Source organism: Typopeltis vanoorti, chromosome 2 (assembly GCF_054136105.1).
Source record: "Typopeltis vanoorti isolate ZY-2024b chromosome 2, IOZ_Tvanoo_1.0, whole genome shotgun sequence".
NCBI classification, from domain to species: Eukaryota; Metazoa; Arthropoda; class Arachnida; order Uropygi; family Thelyphonidae; genus Typopeltis; species Typopeltis vanoorti.
This window is the reverse complement of record NC_143550.1, coordinates 139,338,749-139,357,098: the sequence shown is the minus strand read 5'-3', so window position 1 is coordinate 139,357,098 and position 18,350 is coordinate 139,338,749. Positions and strand designations below refer to the sequence as shown.

At 37.6% G+C, this 18,350-nt stretch overlaps 1 long non-coding RNA gene across 1 annotated transcript in view; it reads left to right on the top strand.

Annotated features, from left to right (window-relative positions):
• Window positions 1-18,135, top strand: part of LOC150109469 (uncharacterized) — a 36,201-nt gene extending 18,066 nt beyond the window's left edge. The window contains exon 2 of the long non-coding RNA XR_016550364.1: window positions 16,908-18,135. This is a non-coding gene — a long non-coding RNA (uncharacterized LOC150109469). The remainder of the gene's footprint in view (window positions 1-16,907) is intronic.
• Window positions 18,136-18,350: the final 215 nt, after the last annotated feature.

Genomic DNA, 18,350 nt, shown 5'->3' with positions numbered 1-18,350 from the left:
TTTGGTTTAAGCCAATTAGAATACAATTTGGTCTGCTAAATCCCAAATTACCAGCCCATCTTCATTCATTCAGTATCCAGGTAGATACTCAATAGGGTGCACCATGAGAAGGTGAGATTGGACGTTAGGTCAGAAGCCCTGGTCAGTTCTCCACATTCCTTTAAAGGCTATGTGGAAGTCTCCTCTCAGTTATACAGCTTTGTCCCTTTAGCACCCCCCCCCCCTCTTGTATTTTTCCCACCCTCCATAAAATGAAAAATGTAAGATCTCCAGAGAGTCATTGACTCATTAAGGGAGGGCACATACACTCCAAGTAAAAAAAACCTAGCTCTAACACCCTTGCTAACCACACTCTTACCAAGCTTCCATGGTTGGCCCCTAGTCCTCCCACTACCTGTCCTATTCTCAAAAATATCTTCTGAATTAATCTCATAGAAACTCTTCAGTAATTTGAATGTCTCAATCATATCACCCCTATTCTGCCTATCAACCAATTTCTGCAGCCCAGAAATCTTCAACCTGTTCTCATAAGGTTCATTCCATAGTCCTGCTATTATCTTGGTCACTCGTCTCTGGATCCTCTCCACCTCCTCCCCATCAAGAAGAAACTCTGGCACCCATATCTGGGCACAGTGGTCTAGATGGGGTCTTATCAAGGCTCTATACAGAGGAACTATAACCTGTTTGTCTCTGCTTGTGAAAGTGTTTTTCAGCAACCAAGTGATTTGATGAACTGATTTTGCCACTTTTTCAATGTGTCCCCTAAACTTCAACTCCCTATCCACCAACACTCCCAAATCCCCGGCCTCCTCAATCTCCTGGAGTACAGTTCCACCAATGTGATATACTGCTGCTAATCTTTTCACCCCAAAATGCAAAACTTTACATTTTTCCACATTAAGTTGACATCCATTTTCCTTAGCCCAGTCCTCCAAACTATCCAAATCATCCTGCAAAATTTTGACATCCTGAGCATTCACTATTGCTCTACCCAACTTTGCATCATCTGCAAACAGATGCACAGTTCCTCTCAGATCCTTTCCTATATCGTTAATGAACAAATTGAAAAGGACTGGTCCAAGAACAGAACCCTGCAGCACACCACTAGTCACAAGCCATCTTTTGGACTCCACTCCTGAATAAACCACTCTCTGATATCTCTCCATCAACCACCCTCCTATCCATCTCACCAACCCTATATCCATTCTCATATGCTGCAGTTTACTGATTATAATTCCATGTGGTATCCTATTGAAGGCTTTAGCAAGGTCCAGTAGAATCACTGTAAACCTGTTACCTTATCCAGTTCAGCCGTCACTGTGTTAGAACGTGAGCAAGTTACTGAGGCATGATCTACCCTTCACAAAACCATGCTGTCCCCCCATACAGTATCCCATTTTCATCTATCCAATCTTGTATTTTCCTCTTGACTATTTTCTTCAAGACCTTGACAACAATTCCTGATATGCTGATCAGCCGGTAATTTTCAACAACAGTCTTGGAACCCCCTTTATGCAGTAGAACTATTTCCCCTTCTTTCCACCCCCCTTGGGACTAACCCAGACCCGAGACTCAAATTAAACAAAATGGTCAAAGGCACTGACAATTGTTTAGCCGCTTCTCGTACGACACGAGCTGGTATACCATCCAATTCCCCCGGAGAGAATTGACATTGAGGTTTTGTAATAGACTATTCACCTCCACTTCATTCACCACAGTTCCCGTATAAGCTGCTGGTCCTTCCATTTCTGCAATGTCACCACCTGGATGATATACTCTTGCAAAGTGCTCACTCAGTAATTCTACTATATCAACTGATTCAGTTTCCTCCCTACCATCGGCATTCTTTAAAATCAATCAAGCTCCTTTGAGATCTTGGGACACATTCTGATATTGCATCATTTAAATATTTTTTAAATGCTTCCCATGCATTGTCGATATTCTTTCCATCCAGCAGCTGATACCATTGTACTGAACTCAGTATACCCCTCAGTTGGTCATAATTTCCTGCTTTGTAGTTCGACATGTAACCTTTGCTGAATGGAACATTCATCAACTTAGCCATTTCTCCTCTTTATAAGTCCTTGATACGTCCATATCTGGATTACTGTGCTCAAGTCTGGTCTCCTGGGTTTCTTGTGGATGAAGAAGCATTGGAGAAGATTTAGACATGAGTATTCAAGAGGGTTATTGGTCTGTGGAATGTTCCCTATGAGGATAGATTGAGCATGTGTGGATTGCAAAAACCGGTTGATTAGAGAAAAATACTGGTTATGTAAGAAAAAACCTCAATGTTACTTGAAGGGTTTATAGGATTAATGCAGGGGAAATATTTCAGCACTTGGCTAGAGGGACCAGAACAAGAAGTCATCTAGAAGTCAAATAAAGAGGTATTGTTAGTGGTGGGGGGGGGGAGAACTCGACATTTTGCTTGGAGAGTTGTGAATGAGTGGAAAGGGTTGCCAGAGTCAGTTGTAAGTGCTTTGTCTGTTAATGGGTTCCAGGAGAGAGAGAGAGAGATGATGGATTTTGTGGATAGTTTGGGTTCTCCTGCAATGAGTCTTCAGACTCCCCAAAGGTACCCATATAATAAAAGTAATGCATTTTCTTACAAAGAATTCGATGTTTAGTAATGATAGCATATTCTGCAAATCCCCATTTTCTGGTTTATGGAACTTAACATAGTGTAAATATTCATCCCGATTCACAGCGGCAGATCTATCTATCTGGTCAAAATGTACGATAATTCATACTGGTAAGAGAGCCTCTGTAGCTTAGTATAGATGAAGCCCTTTGTTCGGAAAGACCTGAGTTCAATTTTCGTCAGTGATATGAGGATCCTTTATCTGGTCTCTTTCTACTAAAGATGAGTTAGCCAGTCTCATACGGAGGTAGAGTTTTTTCACCCAGAAACTCGGGTTTTTCATCCCCCAGAACAGACAAACTGGACCCGTTAAACACACCCATGGAGTACAGTCATGAATACATCCCAGCCATACATGCTGATCCCAAGCCCCGATAAAATTGAGGGATTGGGGAAAGCAACGGTGAACTACCCTGTAAAAATCTCACCCGGGACACTTTGTAAGCAATGCATACAAAGTCAGCTATGGTTGGAAATAACTGAAAGGGAAAAAAACCAACCACACTGGTAAGAATTTGAATACAGGAGGCTCTCTTACCAGGGTAGACTAAAGTCAAAGGTTTATCTTTAGGCAAGACTAGAAAAGTAGCCATCTTGTGGGTTGAGTGGAAAGACACTTGTAGGTCAATAGACATGTGTAGTTTGACTATATCTTCTGAGACACCTTTAATATGGGGAATAGTGACAAGTTTAACAGAAATTGACCCAAACCAGACCCTTGAGATACAACACTAGTAACTTTCTTCTTCTTCTGGGATGGCATCCATTTTATTTTAATTACCAGCTTTTCATTTGGTGGCTTTGTAAAATCTAATTATATCACTGTATATGAATCACTTTCATCCATTGCATACTTTATCCAATCTTCCTTTAACAAACCCAAAGAGTTTGTTGACCACCAAAGAGTAGTATTTTTCTTTTGTCAACCTAAATCTTGAATCTTGGTCTTAACTAACCTCTCTAACACTTCAACCACAACTCTAAATACACAGCCTATAATTCAAAGCATTAGTCTTATCACTTTCCTTATGAATCAGAACAATTTTGACCTCTTTTCACTCCTGTGGAACATGATGGCCTACTGCAAGACTCATGTTGAAAAGATATGTAAAAGCTGTTATTAATTCCCCAGAACATACCTCAAAACACATGCAGTGAAATATCGAATCCTACAGCCTTATTAACATCAATTTTATTCAATTCCTGATATACTTCTTGCTCACTTATTAACAGTTACTCTTTCTCCCTTTCCACTGCATACTTGAATGCAGTGGAAAGGGAGGTATTATGTCGCATTTGTAAGAATCAAGTACCTTTAAGAAAATAAGTACAAAAATTAAACTCCATCTTTACCTAATAATTTATGTGTGCTTTTTTGTTCCTAATAAGTTCATTAATTCACTTAGAAATGGACTCTACCTAGAACACATTTTTCTTATTTTTGCATCTTGAAAACATACTTTTATAATGGACTATATTAAGTTTGTATCGCAATTGAATTTTCCAACTCTACTTTTCACTATGGCCCACAAATTTTCTATTGGGTTATTGTCAGGAGATGTTACCTGGCCACTGAAGCAATTGGATGTGATTTTTGAGGAACTCTTTCACTTTTTTTTGAAGTGTGGGATGGAGCGAGATCCCCTATTGGAAGATGAGTTCTTTGTCTTTTTGGATCTGTTGAACCACTCTTTTCTCCAAAATGTTTATGTTTTGGTCACTTTTCATCATACTGTCAACAGGGGCAAGTGATCCTGGACCCTCATGTCAAAGACAACCCCAGAATATTTTTTAGTTGGGTGTTTAGGAGCTTGTTGAAGGAGGACGGGAAGTCTTCTCAGCAGCTGATTTGCGATCATATGGACAAAGAAATAGCTCTTATCTGAGAATATGACCTTCTTCCATTTCTCAACAGTCCAATCTTTGTACACTTTTGCCCAATGGAACCTCTTTTTATGCATAGCCTTCATCAATAGTTGTTTATTTTATTTTTTTTATTTTTATTTTGTGAGCAGTACTTCACGCTTCCAGCAATCTTCGATGGACTGTCATGTCAGAAACATTAATCCTGCTAAACAGTAGCTGCTAAGTCTCTATTTAAGTCTATAGCAGGAAATCTTGGATTCATTTTGCTTGAGAAAGTGTACTTTTCCTTTTCTGTCAGGAGAAAAGTATCTGTCTACCCAAACCTCTTTAAAATCGATTAATAGCCCCCCCAGTCCAACAGCACACTCATTGGCAATTTGTCTTTGAGTCAAGGATGTGTGTGCTGAGAAAGACTACATATTTGTGAAAGATTTCTTGGAGATCTATCCATTTTTTAGCTATTTACTTACTGTCCTCTTCTGTCGGGGATGGGTTGAGTCTATCGTGTTTCCACGATAACCTCCAGGAGTCTCGGTTTCTTGCGTGACTGGTGAGCTGTCTATATGTTTGTAATCCGCAGTTGACCTTTATTGATGTTATTCATTTAGTTCTTGGTCTTCTTTTTTTTTCCTTTTTTTTTTTTAATCTTGCATAGAACACAAGGTTAGATAGCTATGCAAAATTTATAGCTACACAAAATGAATAAAAACAGTATGTGAACGAATGTGAACTTGTTTACACTATTAGAAATGCACAACTCTATTTATAAACATTGTAGAGACAGTTAAAACACACAGCACTCAACCAAAATAGTGAACTAAAACCAAACCAAAAAAAAAAAAAAAACTAATGAAAATTTGGCTTCTTCGGATTAATTTGTTCGCTACTGTGACGAAAAAACTCCCTAGGATTTTTTCGTTCTTTCATGATTTTAAAATGATAAGAATTTTAATTTTAATTTTAATAATCCTAAAATTTAAAAAAAATGCAGATTAATAATTAATTGAACTGGGGCTAATCACTTTTAATTAAGGTAATTCGCATAAATACTAAACCTATGCTATGCAAAAAAATAATGGATATGCATAGATAGAAAAATAACAGATATAACAACAATACCTAACGTTGCATTAATACAACAAAGAAGAAATGGGGGGGTCATCTTATACAGCCGACATAAGCATAAAACCTAAAAATAGCCTAAAATTTAGGCCTCGTCTTATATGCCGACATATACGGTATATAATTTTTCTAAAATCTGTAAATTTTCTATAAAAATTTTACTTATGTATTGGCATGGACATCTGCTCACACCATTAAGCTCTGATCAACATGGTAAGGTCAGAATCACTGATTATTTTAAATATTTAGGAAACTTGGTTTTATTATTTAAAAATTACATAGGTTTTATAATTTTTTTCCCCAGCATTTATAGCATCAGAATGTTCTCATCTTCCTTTTTAATTGTTGGATGCCTACTGCAGTTGTGAATTTCTCCTGCAAACCAGAACATGAAACTTTTTTAATTCACTTCTTCAGTCCTCAAATAAGCAGGATTATCCTGATTCTGAAATGTGTTGGAGGCTACTGCTAAATCACGAAGAATATTTTCTCAGGAAATTGAGAAAACAAGAATGCAAACATTCCTTCATTTTAATAAATTTAGTTTAATCCTTTATCCTTTATTTAAGCAAACAAAGTTTGTGCCTGAAAATATCTTCAGGACTGGGGTAAGGTGGTGCAACTCCGAGCAAAGGTGGACCAAGCTCTCATCAGTCCTAGTCTCAGTATCTCCCATAATGCAAAGCACATCTCCTTGTGGACATGTATACTGCTATGCATTAAGGGAAGGGCCACTACCCAGACCGGTTTCAACCTTTATTGAGGTCTCGTCAGTGGGAGGCAGACCCAAACGTGGAGATACTAAGGCAGAAGCAATAGGAGAGGTCATATTTACCCATACAAGTTGACAACAGGTGTAACACCTTATTATTGAATTACTCTGGATTTAGAAAAAGATGTAGGAAGTTTATTTTGCACTTGGTTAGACTATAATAAATTTAGTTTAATCCTTTATCCAAGTGTAAGCAAACATAGTTTGCACCTGAAAATATCTTCAGGACTGAGGTAAGGTGGTGCAACCCAGGCAACTCCGAGCAAAGGTGGACCAAGCTCTCATCACTCCTAGTCTCAGTATCTCCCATAATGCAAAGCACATCTCCTTGCAGACATGTATACTGCTATGCATTAAGGAAAGGGCCACTACCCAGACCGGTTTTGACCTTTATTGAGGTCTCGTCAGTGGGAGGCAGACCCAAACGTGGAGATACTAAGGCAGAAGTAATAGGAGAGGTCATATTTACCCATACAAGTTGCCAACAGGTGTAACACCTTATTATTGAATTACTCGAATTACTCTGTTGGAAGTTTAGGTCTGCCTCCCACTGACGAGACCTTAATAAAGGTCGAAACCGGTCTGGTTAGTGGCCCTTCCCTAAATTTCACCAACAGAAAAAAGTTGGTTTGGATCAAGTAAATACAATATGCTGTTCTTTATATGTATTATTGTGCTCATTTAATTTCTCATCTTAAATTTGCTTAAAATTAGCAATTAAAAATATAAATCCATGCTGCTTTTTTGAAGAAAAGAATATTCAGAGAATTGCATCCTGTTGTGAACCCAGGTGAAACCATGCTGTTTCAATTCCTCTTTTATTTTTATTCATTATAAAACTGATATTGTTATAAATAATAAAGAGCATGTATTATTCCATGGATGGCGAAGTTTTCTAGGCCCAAGAGCCACATAGGATGTTTTTCAGATTTTCATGAGCTTCAAGATATTTTCTAAAAAATTTAATTATTTTTAATTTGTAAATATAGACTATATAGAATAATAGAATGTTAAATATATGCATATGTTTATATGTGTGTGAAAAATATGATATATGTTATGAATATTTACCTTTTATGATAAATGCAATAAAAAACCATAACTGTCTCAAAAGCTGCACGAACCACCTCATGAACTGGGATTGGCTACCACTGTATTATTCCAAGAATCATGATTAAATAATGTTAATGAAATGTTAGTAAAAAAATAAAACAGAAAATATATATACACAGTTGACTCTCACTATAGCAAAGACCTTTAATAAATTTTTCAATATAAACTCAAAAAAAAAAGTCCAAAGTCCCATAGGTACGGTGCTGTTATGAAAAAAATTCACCATAGCAAACTGTTTATCATAAGTTATGGTTCCCATGAGAGTTTGCTATATCATGAGTGGACTGTTCATACTTATATGCCATCTTTCAAAATTACATTGCTAAATGATCAGACTGATTGTTCAATAATTTTTTTTAATTTTTTTTTTTATTGTTGTTGTTGTAACAGATAGCTGAAATGTTTATGAAGATTCTGAGAACACATCGAAGTATGATTATTCTCCCTTAAAGTGGCTTTCGTAAAATTAATAAAACAACATGAAAACCAAATACAGGAATTCATGGAGTTTGAGAAAGAATGCTGAATGGAGGAAATTGAATTTAAAGAGAAAATACTTCAAATTGAAGTTGCACAACAGGAAAGAATGAAAAACAATCAAAAGCTCAGGAATACACTCAATGGACAAAACATTAGAGATACCTACCTAATAGTGTGTCAGTCCTCCTCTAATAGAAATAACAGCCTGTACTCTGAGGCATTGACTCCATCAGATGCCAGAGGTAATTCCAGCCATGCCTGTTGCAGCATTGTCCACAACTGTGTCTCATTCATCGATCCTGGATACATGGATCTGATGTCTTTCTCTACAGCATTCCAGAGAGATTCAATCATACTTTAATCCACAGACCTTGGGAGCCACTGGATGGTCCCAAACTCAGATGAGTGTTCTTCAAGCCATGCCTGGGTGACAGTGATGCATTGTTCTGCTGAAACAGGCTATCGACTGCAAGATGCACAAAGGCCATGAAAGTGTGTAGTGATCATTCTGGTAGCATGCAGTGTTTAAGGACCTCACCAGATACACTATGTAACCTAATGTATCACATGAGAAGGCTCACCAAACCATCACAGAGCCACCACCCCACTTGAACATAGCCAACTGGCATGACGAGGCCATGACCTCATGCTGTTGACACTGCACCCTCCCATCAGCTTGGTACAACTGATAAGGGATTCTTCAGACCACACAACTCTGACCCACTCTGCAGAGGTCCAGTTTTGATGCTCCTGATACCAGGCAAGGCACAGTGCCTGATGACGTGCTGTCAAGTGGTTCACGATTAGGGCATTGATTCCCATAGCCCATGATATGCAGGGTACACCATACCATGAGCTCACTAATGCTGCTTGGACCTCCAACATTGAAACTGGATGTGATTTGTCCTGCAGTTGGTCTGTATGAGACTGGACAGTCTACACTGATCCTGATCATGAGTAGCTTGTAGTTGGCCACCACTTTCTCGCTGGTACTCCGTTGATGGTATACTTGTGGTAGACCCTTGATACAGTTGCCCTCAAGAACCCTAGGATTCTTAGCACTTGAGTGATAGAATGACCCATCTCTCTTGCACTGATAATACGTGTATGATCAAAGTCGCTAAGATCACATTTACTCATGTTCGTTGATTGCAGTAAACTGTTGGGAAACCCAGATGTCTGCCTGGTTACTGTCTGCATTCATTTTGGGTATGTTTCACTCTGCACAGTGTCAACATAATGTATTGTCCATTGAGTGTATATAAGGAAAGAGGGAACCTTACTTATGCAGATGACCAAGTTCATAAATAGGACACCTAATTCCTCTGTAATAATCTAGTGAGTCAGGAGTGGTATGACCATATTCAAGCAGAAAGCAGCGTGATATAATTGTTTACTGTTGCTTAATGTATACACCGCATTAACAACACGCCCTCCCCAACAGCCATTATACTGCAGATGCAAGAAAAACAAGTAGTATTATTGTATCCCTGAATAAGATACAGCCTTTTGCAGTCTGTGTAATATATTTCTCAAGAAATAGTGCAATTACAGACAGCTGAAATAAAAACAGCGCTAACTAATGAATCGCATGTCCCCTCTCATAGAGACTATGCAGTATAGACTCAAGCAAACCATATGTTGCACCAGAAAGACAACATCTAACTAAAAACTATTGTCCAATTTTTCAATTACATGGAAATAAGTGTTTGTTTTATTGCATTTGAAATTCTCGATGTCATTATGACAGATGACAAAGGCTAACTTCAAATACAATTCTACCACAAATTGAAATATGCCATATAATGCACGTGTGAGTTCCCCTGCCAGCTCAAATGCAAACAAGCAGCAGTAAAATTCAACTAAGGGTTGAAACTTTGTGCGAGTTGAGCCCACTGGTAATGAGAAGTTCCGTCAAAATGATAAACAACACCCCGTCGTGAATGTGTTAAAACTAAGAAATATATAGTGAATGTTGTTATGACAGATTTGTTTTTGGGTTGTGTGATCTTTTGTTAATACTGCGCCAATCATATGCATGTTTTCATAGCTGCTCTCTGGTGTAAAACAAAATTTAACTTGTACGTATTGTAACAATAAAAAAAAAAGTTGAATAATCTATAAGCGTATAAAAGGATATCACCTGTAAATCGTTGACGTGCCAGCAAAATTTTCGGATATGCCACCTCTGGCATGCATGCCATAGGTTTGCCATCTAGGGTGTAGGGCTTCAGCACTTTCTTTATACAAACATTCATTTTTATACATGGATCTATGTAACAGCTTTGTGTTTTCCAATTGGATCCTGTGGCTAGTATTATCAATCCTATCTTGTGCTAGCCCAGATTTGTGAGGTTTGATGAACAGGATGTGGTCCTGATGTTTAGAGATAGATTGATAGATTGTTTATTGATAGATCTTCATGTTTGTCCATAGTAAGACAGATTTCACGAATGTGGTACTTTGTATGCACCAGGTGGTATCATTGGTGAGAGGTAATAGTTTATGAATTTAGTAAACAGGTTTATAGGTAATGATGAGTTTATATTTTTTCATAATTTGTGCCAAAAGTTCAGAAACACATTTAATATGTGGTATAGAGTCCTGTGGATTTCTTGTCTTGGTTGCTGTGTAAGAGTTAATTATTTTCTGAGTTGTTCTTGATAGTTCTTCCAGTTCTTGTTTAAGAGAAGGAATTACAATGGGCTTACTATTACTTAACCTAGCCAACTTACATCTTCAGTCTTTAAAGAAACAATCCTATCTTGATCCCAAATCAATGATTTGGCTGTGGTACACTAAATGATGTCTTTGAATTGTGCAATCACACATAACCAGAATTCCATTTCTACCCTGCAATACCCTGCATCCTCATTAAGTTCACACTAGAAAAAAAATAATAAGTGAAAAATAATAATAATAATAATATCAGTGTAATATCACGATGAGAGACAGGAATGGGTAGGGGTTAATGTGGAGCCATAATACAAGAAGTGGGGTCAGTGGGACTTGTTATTAAAACAGAAATGAGCTAGTGTGTTTACAAATTCTAGAATTATTTGAAACATAAGGAATAAAATTGTAGCATTGATATAGTTCATTTGCCCAAAAATTGTTAGTATAACTGAGACATAGTTGAATGAGCATGACATTCTGACAGGAATAGAGATGGAGGGATATGTAGCCTGTTCATGAAGACAAGGTAAAAAAGAAAGGAGGAGTATTATGATGGCAGAGGAATTATGTCCATTATTATCATTATTGTATGGGCACCTCCATGGAGTCAGAAGACTCTTTGCGGGACACCCAAACTATTGACACAAACTGTCATACCTCTTTTGAACCTATTAACAGGCAAAGCACTCAAAACTGACTGGTAACCCACTTCACTCATTCACAACTCTCCAAGCAAAAAATCTAGTCCTTGCACCCCTACTAACCAGACCTTTATTTAACTTCCAGGGTCAGTAACTTATTTAACTTGTTCTGGCCCCTCTAGCCAAGTTCTGAGACATTTCCTCTGCATCATTCCTATAAAACCCTTTAAGCAACTGAAATGTTTCTATCATATATATCCTCTTTTTCTCCTATCAGCCAACTTCTGCAATCCATACACCCTCAATCTATCCTCATAGGGAACATTCCACAGACCACTCACCATTTTGGTTGCTCACCTCTGAATCTTCTCCACTGCTTCCTCATCCCCAAGAAACTAAAGAGATCCAGACTTGAGCACAGTAATCCAGATACGTTTGGATGTATCAAGGCCTTATAAAGAGGAATAACAACTTCATCTCTGCTTGTTAATGTGTTCTTCAACCTAGTAATCTTATGGGCAACCTTGGCAATATGTCCTCTAAACTTCAACTCTCTGTCTACCACCACCACCCCTAAATCTCTAACTTCATCTATTTCCTGGAGTAGAGTGTCATCAACGTGATACATGGCTTGTAATCTGTTTATCCCAAAATGCATCACTTTACATTTCTCCACATTAAACTGATGCCATTTTGCCCATACTCACAGCCTATTTAAATCGACCTGCAAGCTCTCCACATCATTGCCTTGATTAACCATTACTCTACCTAATTTTGCATCATCAGCAAACAACTGAATATTTCCTTTCAGGTTATTTCCTTGTCGTTTGTGTATAAAATAAACAGCAATGGTTCTTGCGCTGAACCTTGCAGCACACCACAAGTCACCTGTTTTCACCTCAATTCTGCCTCTCCATATACCACTCTTTGATATCTATCCAGCAACTATCCACTTAACCAATGTCATATCCATCCCCTTTTGTTCTAATTTGTGTAACAGTCCATGCAGTATTCTGTCAAATTTCTTTGCTAAATACAGCAGAATCATTGTGTATCCATTTCCTTTATCCAATTCATCTGCTATTCTATTATAAAAAGTTAATAAATTACTAAGGTGGAGATTCAAGGAGCAAATACTGACAGTGGTTTTGAAATGGTATGGTGTGAAATGGAGGTGGATAGGATGAGATAATTAAAAGAAACACACATATTAATCACAGTGAAAATTATTTAATTGTAAATATTTCATCCCAAGTATCTTAGGACATCATCAGTACAGTAGTTTTAAACAATAATAGGAATAACATACAGTTAGGGCGCATGATTACAATAGAATCTCATTAAACGTGCATAACGTGCTACAGTAGTACAAAAAAAAAAAAAATTATTTAACACAATTTTGTATGACAATTTCCCATACTTTAGGAATAGTAAGAACGTCGTTGCGGTTTAAGTTTGGTCTGTGTAGTAGGGCTTCAGAACTTTCTTTGTATAAACGTCCATGTTTATATAAAGATCTATGTAAAAGTTTAGACTTTTCCCAATGGATCCTATGGTTTGGATTTTCAATTCCGTGTTGAGAGAGGCCAGATTTCTGCGGTTTAAAAAGATGAATGTGGTCTTGATGTTCCGAGATGCGTTTCTGAACAGACCTACCTGTCTGTCCAAAGTAAGATAATTTGCATGAGCATGGAATCTCATAAACGCCAGGCAACATGAGAGTTTGTCCTTAGGAAAAGGTAACGAGTTGTAAATTTGGTTGATAGGTTTGTAAGTAGTGGCAAAAAGCCATCTTAGGATTGAAATGGAAACGCTATTGTCAGTGTGGATAGAAGATTGTAACCAAAAGAGAATTCCTCTTAGTCAAATGACTATAAAAACAAAAGCATTGAATTTGTTTTAAACAAACAAAAAATTTGTTTGTTTAAAAAGAAAACAATTCAAATTTTAGAAAGATGTTCTGAGATGCCTTTAACGTAAGGTATGGGAATCCTATGGACTTCTTCCTGTCTGGTTTGATGCGTGAAGTGACTACTGAGTTGTTTTAGGATTATATCCATTTAGGATGGCTGTATTTTTGATTACTTCTAATTCCTGGTTTAAATATTCTTCAGAGGAGCAGAATTTGTGTGCTCTGGAAACTAGTGATTTAATAATGCCAGATTTCTGAGATGGATGATGAGCAGAAGAATTGTGAATGTAGCGACGTGAGAATGTAGACTTGCGAAAGACTTTTTTTTTCTACTACTGTAGCATATTATGCACGTTTAATGAGATTCCATTGTAATCATGCGCCCTAACTGTATGTTATTCCTATTATTGTTTAAAACTACTGTACTGATGATGTCCTAAGATACTTAGGATGAAATATTTACAATTAAATAATTTTCGCTGTGGTTAATACGTATGTTTCTTTTAATTATGATCGCACCACAGGTTTCGTTATTTAAAAAAAAAAAAAAAAAAGGATGAAATGTTTAGTAGGGTGTTGCTATAGACCTGTTGGAAGGCAGTGAGAAGAAAATTCCAAATTGGTGTGAGTAATAACAAAAGGGTGATCATTATGAACACTTTCAATTATGGTAGTATAGACTGGAATGAAGAGACAACATCAGGAACCAAAGAATGAATTTGAGTTTTTAAGGAACAACTATCTTAAGTAGTACGTAAAAGAGGCTACATATGGATTGAGGATCTTGGATTTGATTTTCTCATCAGAAAATATTGTAAATGAAGTGTCACATCTTCCAGTTGGTAAAAGTGACCATGAATTGATCACTTGGTTGGTGGCCAGCTATATCAAGTCTTTTGTGAGAAAGAGTTATATGTGGAACTATAAGGCATCTAATTATGATAAACTCAGGAGGAGGCTTGTAGCAATGTTATGGAATGAAGAATTAGATGTGAAAGAAATCAATGCTGCTTGGTCTCTGCTCAGGAAGTATCTGGCAGAGGCAATTACTGAGTGTATTTCAAAGGTCAGGAGATTAAATAAGGTAGGGGTAAAGTGGATGACTGAAGAGGTGAAGCATGCAGTCTGAAAGAAAAAAAAGGCATCGTGGAGGCAGCACAAGATGAGTGGAGATAATCAGTTACATGGAAGCAGAAAGCAAGCAAGGAAAGTGACTCAGTAAGTGTTGCAAAAGTTCGGTATGATCAGCAGTTAGCAAATGATGCTAAAAGAAATCCCAGAGTTTTTTGATAAATGGACAGTAAAAGGAAGAATAATTATGGGAGGATGATAAAAACTGAGGACAATATAATAGAGGTGTTTTAATGAGCAGTTCAAAAGTATTCCATCGTTATGATTGTAAAATAATGCAGAATTTGAGAGCAGTAGGAATGGTGGAGGAACTACTGATGGTGAGTGAGCAGGAAGTATATGAGGAATTGAGTAAACTTGATATCAAGGCCATAGGATTTGATGGTATGTCAACATGTGTCTTGAGAGAATGTTCCAGGGAGTGAACAACAGTTTTAACATGTCTTAGATTAGGCCAAGTTCATGTTTATAGCAATCTGCTTACTTATCATAACAAGGTGACAAATGCATTGGACAAGAGGGATGCATGTACAATAATATATTTAGATTTTGCAAAGGCTTTTGATAAATTAACACACATGACAAACTAGTAATTAAATTGGAACAGATAGGATTGGAGATTGGCTAGCTGATAAGTATCAGCAGGTTATGATATGTGTATGACGTGGGGGGGGGGATATCCCAGAAGAGGAAAGTTGCTAGTGGTGTGCCCCAAGGGTCTGTTTTGGAGCCATTTGGAAAGGGCTTCAATGGTGATATAAAGTTGTTTGCAGATGATGCAAAGTTGAAGAGAGCAGCTAAGTAGAGGATTGGTGATGATATTTTAGAGAAGATAGACAAAAGATCTGGGGATTATTGGTGGATAGGGACGTGAAGTTTCATGGACATTTTGCTGAAATTGGGAGGGGAATCTTGGTTTCTGGTGTCAAGAATGTGGAATATGATGACGATTGAGAAAATGCAAATTATAGAGCCTAGTTGATGGAAAGAAGAAGGGAGACGTATAAGTTGATAAGTGGTATTTACCAGATGAACATGGATGAGAATTTTTGTGGAATATCTGGAGATGGGAAGAATGAGAGATCATTCCTGAAAGTTGTACGTATAAAGCGGGGATGAATGAGTAGACTTTTTGCATGGAGAGTGGTGGTTGATTGGAATGCATTGCCTGAGAGAGTGGAGTGGTGAGTGCAGGGACCGGGAGTTATGCATGTGAGAGTGGGACCTCCCAAGCCGCATGTTTCCATGGAGGTTTGTTGATAATAAAAGGAATTTCTTCTAGATGTAAGAAGGGAAAGTAATGAAATTTATACACTTGTGTCCAGAAGCTAGGGATGCACAACAGTTTTATCAGTATATATATATGAAAAAAAAATTCCATGAATACAGCCAAATGTGGACAAATTTATTGCCATCATACTAATAAAATTATATTACACAAAAATGTGTTACAAATTTCATACAAATTAAATTACAGTACGTTTTCGGCAAAAGATACTATGGATGTAGTTAAGGAATTAATGTACAGTGCTTACAGAAAATTATGCAGCGAGACATTTTAAAATATGTCCACCCGAAACTGCAATGCAGCTCTCACAATGTCATACCATGCTTAGCACCAAGTGATTCAGGAGTTCTTGAGGCAAACTGGTCCACTCCTTCAGAGCAAGGATAAGGCCTTCTTTGTTTTTTGGAGGGGAATTTCAAGCAGCAATGCTTGAAAAATGTGTTCTATGGGGTTGAGATCTGGGGAGCGTGCTGGCCACTCAATTTGATTAATATCCTTGATCTCCAGAAATATCTCCACTGCTCGTGTACAATGTGGCGTGGCATTGTCATCCATAAAAATTAATTCTTTGCCTACAACACCACAGGACATTGAAGAATTTCGTTGCATTGTCTTTCACCAGACAGAAAATTTTGTTAAAAATTTTTTTTATAGAAGGGGGGAACCTTTGTTAGATCTTGAATGGGAGAATTTATAAAAAAATTAATTCATTCAAGATTTAACAAGTCTAACATACCAACAAGGAGAAACTTGTACTTAAGCTATCAAAAGGATTGTAAATAGGGCTACAAATACCTTTAAATGTAGTATTATATAAGTAAACGTGTTTATTCAAATATAAGTAAAAATTTCCTGTTTGTAAAATGTAACTATGAAAGGGTATTCAATGTGAAATGAAATGTTTATCAAAGTGTAAACAAAAGTCCAAAGTTTGCGGGCAGACCATTCGAGTGAATCTTTGGCTTGAGGCATAAGCATATACACGGAAAGCGGCGCTAGTTCGTTTTCCCGGAAGGTGCTACACAAGGCGACGCGGTGTACCGGATCATCTCGCGGGCAAAGGAGATGAGTGCCATACGGAAGAATGTGGCAGTAAAGAGGGCACCAAGGATGCAGAATAAAAGGGGTTTGCTCCCCTCTATCGAGGCTTTTTTTTTTTGTCTTGTTCTCCGGACCCTTTCCGGGTGTTTTACGTGGTTGGACCTTGGGCATCTCTCTCTCTCTCGCTTCCTGGTGGATTCTGGATCACCCTGAGATGTTAGATGTTGGCATCCGCAGTTCCAGCGCCCTGATTAGCTATCTCCTTGGGATGAAATTCCTGAGCCAGCAACTCTGATGAGGACTGGCGGCATCAGAACCAGATAGATGTGGGCACATCGCCAGACGTTCGGTAAAGCCAAGTAGGATGACCTCTGTAAGTAACCACGTGGATAAAGGCCAAGCGGAGATGTTCTGACCCCAGTTCAAGGAAGAAGGTGATAATCGATGATAGCAGTGGCTTAACTCCACTGAGCATTTTGTTAGAGAAAGTTTATAGATGATTTGTGACAGGTATTTTATGTGAATAACTAACGTATTTTAGAAGAGAAATGAATGGATGAAATTAAGACTTGTATAATGTGTAGTTTAATGCTTAATCTTATAGAAGGAGCTAATGATTGTATCCAGTTGTGTTTAACTAGTTCTTTACTTTTTTTTTGTCTTGTTCTCCGGACCCTTTCCGGGTGTTTTACGTGGTTGGACCTTGGGCATCTCTCTCTCGCTTCCTGGTGGATTCTGGATCACCCTGAGATGTTAGATGTTGGCATCCGCAGTTCCAGCGCCCTGATTAGCTATCTCCTTGGGATGAAATTCCTGAACCAGCAACTCTGATGAGGACTGGCGGCATCAGAACCAGATAGATGTGGGCACATCGCCAGACGTTCGGTAAAGCCAAGTAGGATGACCTCTGTAAGTAACCACGTGGATAAAGGCCAAGCGGAGATGTTCTGACCCCAGTTCAAGGAAGAAGGATCCGGCTGTGTAAGACGAAAATGCGAATTAAGTGACGGATCTGTTAATCTTCCCAAGAGCTGGTAACATACAGAATTTTGTTATTCCTTTCCCACTTAGAGTGATGAAATGTTATATAGTTAGTGAGCAAGGACAATGTACTATAGAACTCTTAGGTGATAATCGATGATAGCAGTGGCTTAACTCCACTGAGCATTTTGTTAGAGAAAGTTTATAGATGATTTGTGACAGGTATTTTATGTGAATAACTAACGTATTTTAGAAGAGAAATGAATGGATGAAATTAAGACTTGTATAATGTGTAGTTTAATGCTTAATCTTATAGAAGGAGCTAATGATTGTATCCAGTTGTGTTTAACTAGTTCTTTACTTTAAAATGACATAAAATTGACTGACTGCATGAATGTAAAAATGTATAACCTTAAGATATGTAAAAATGTATAATCTCAATAAATGTGTTTTATGTTTTGTACCTGATATTAACCTGAGGATGAATTCAAATTACCATTGATAAAAACGGAACCTAAGCGGAGTAGAATATATGTTTAAAAGCCACGATTGCAAACGATATTAAACTTAGTGGATATTGAGAATTTCGGTACTAAGAATAAAAGTTAGATTCTTCACCTCTGTATGTTATCTGAGAGTTTCCCTTGTTAAGAATTCCTTCTAATCTAAAGATATTGGCTGGC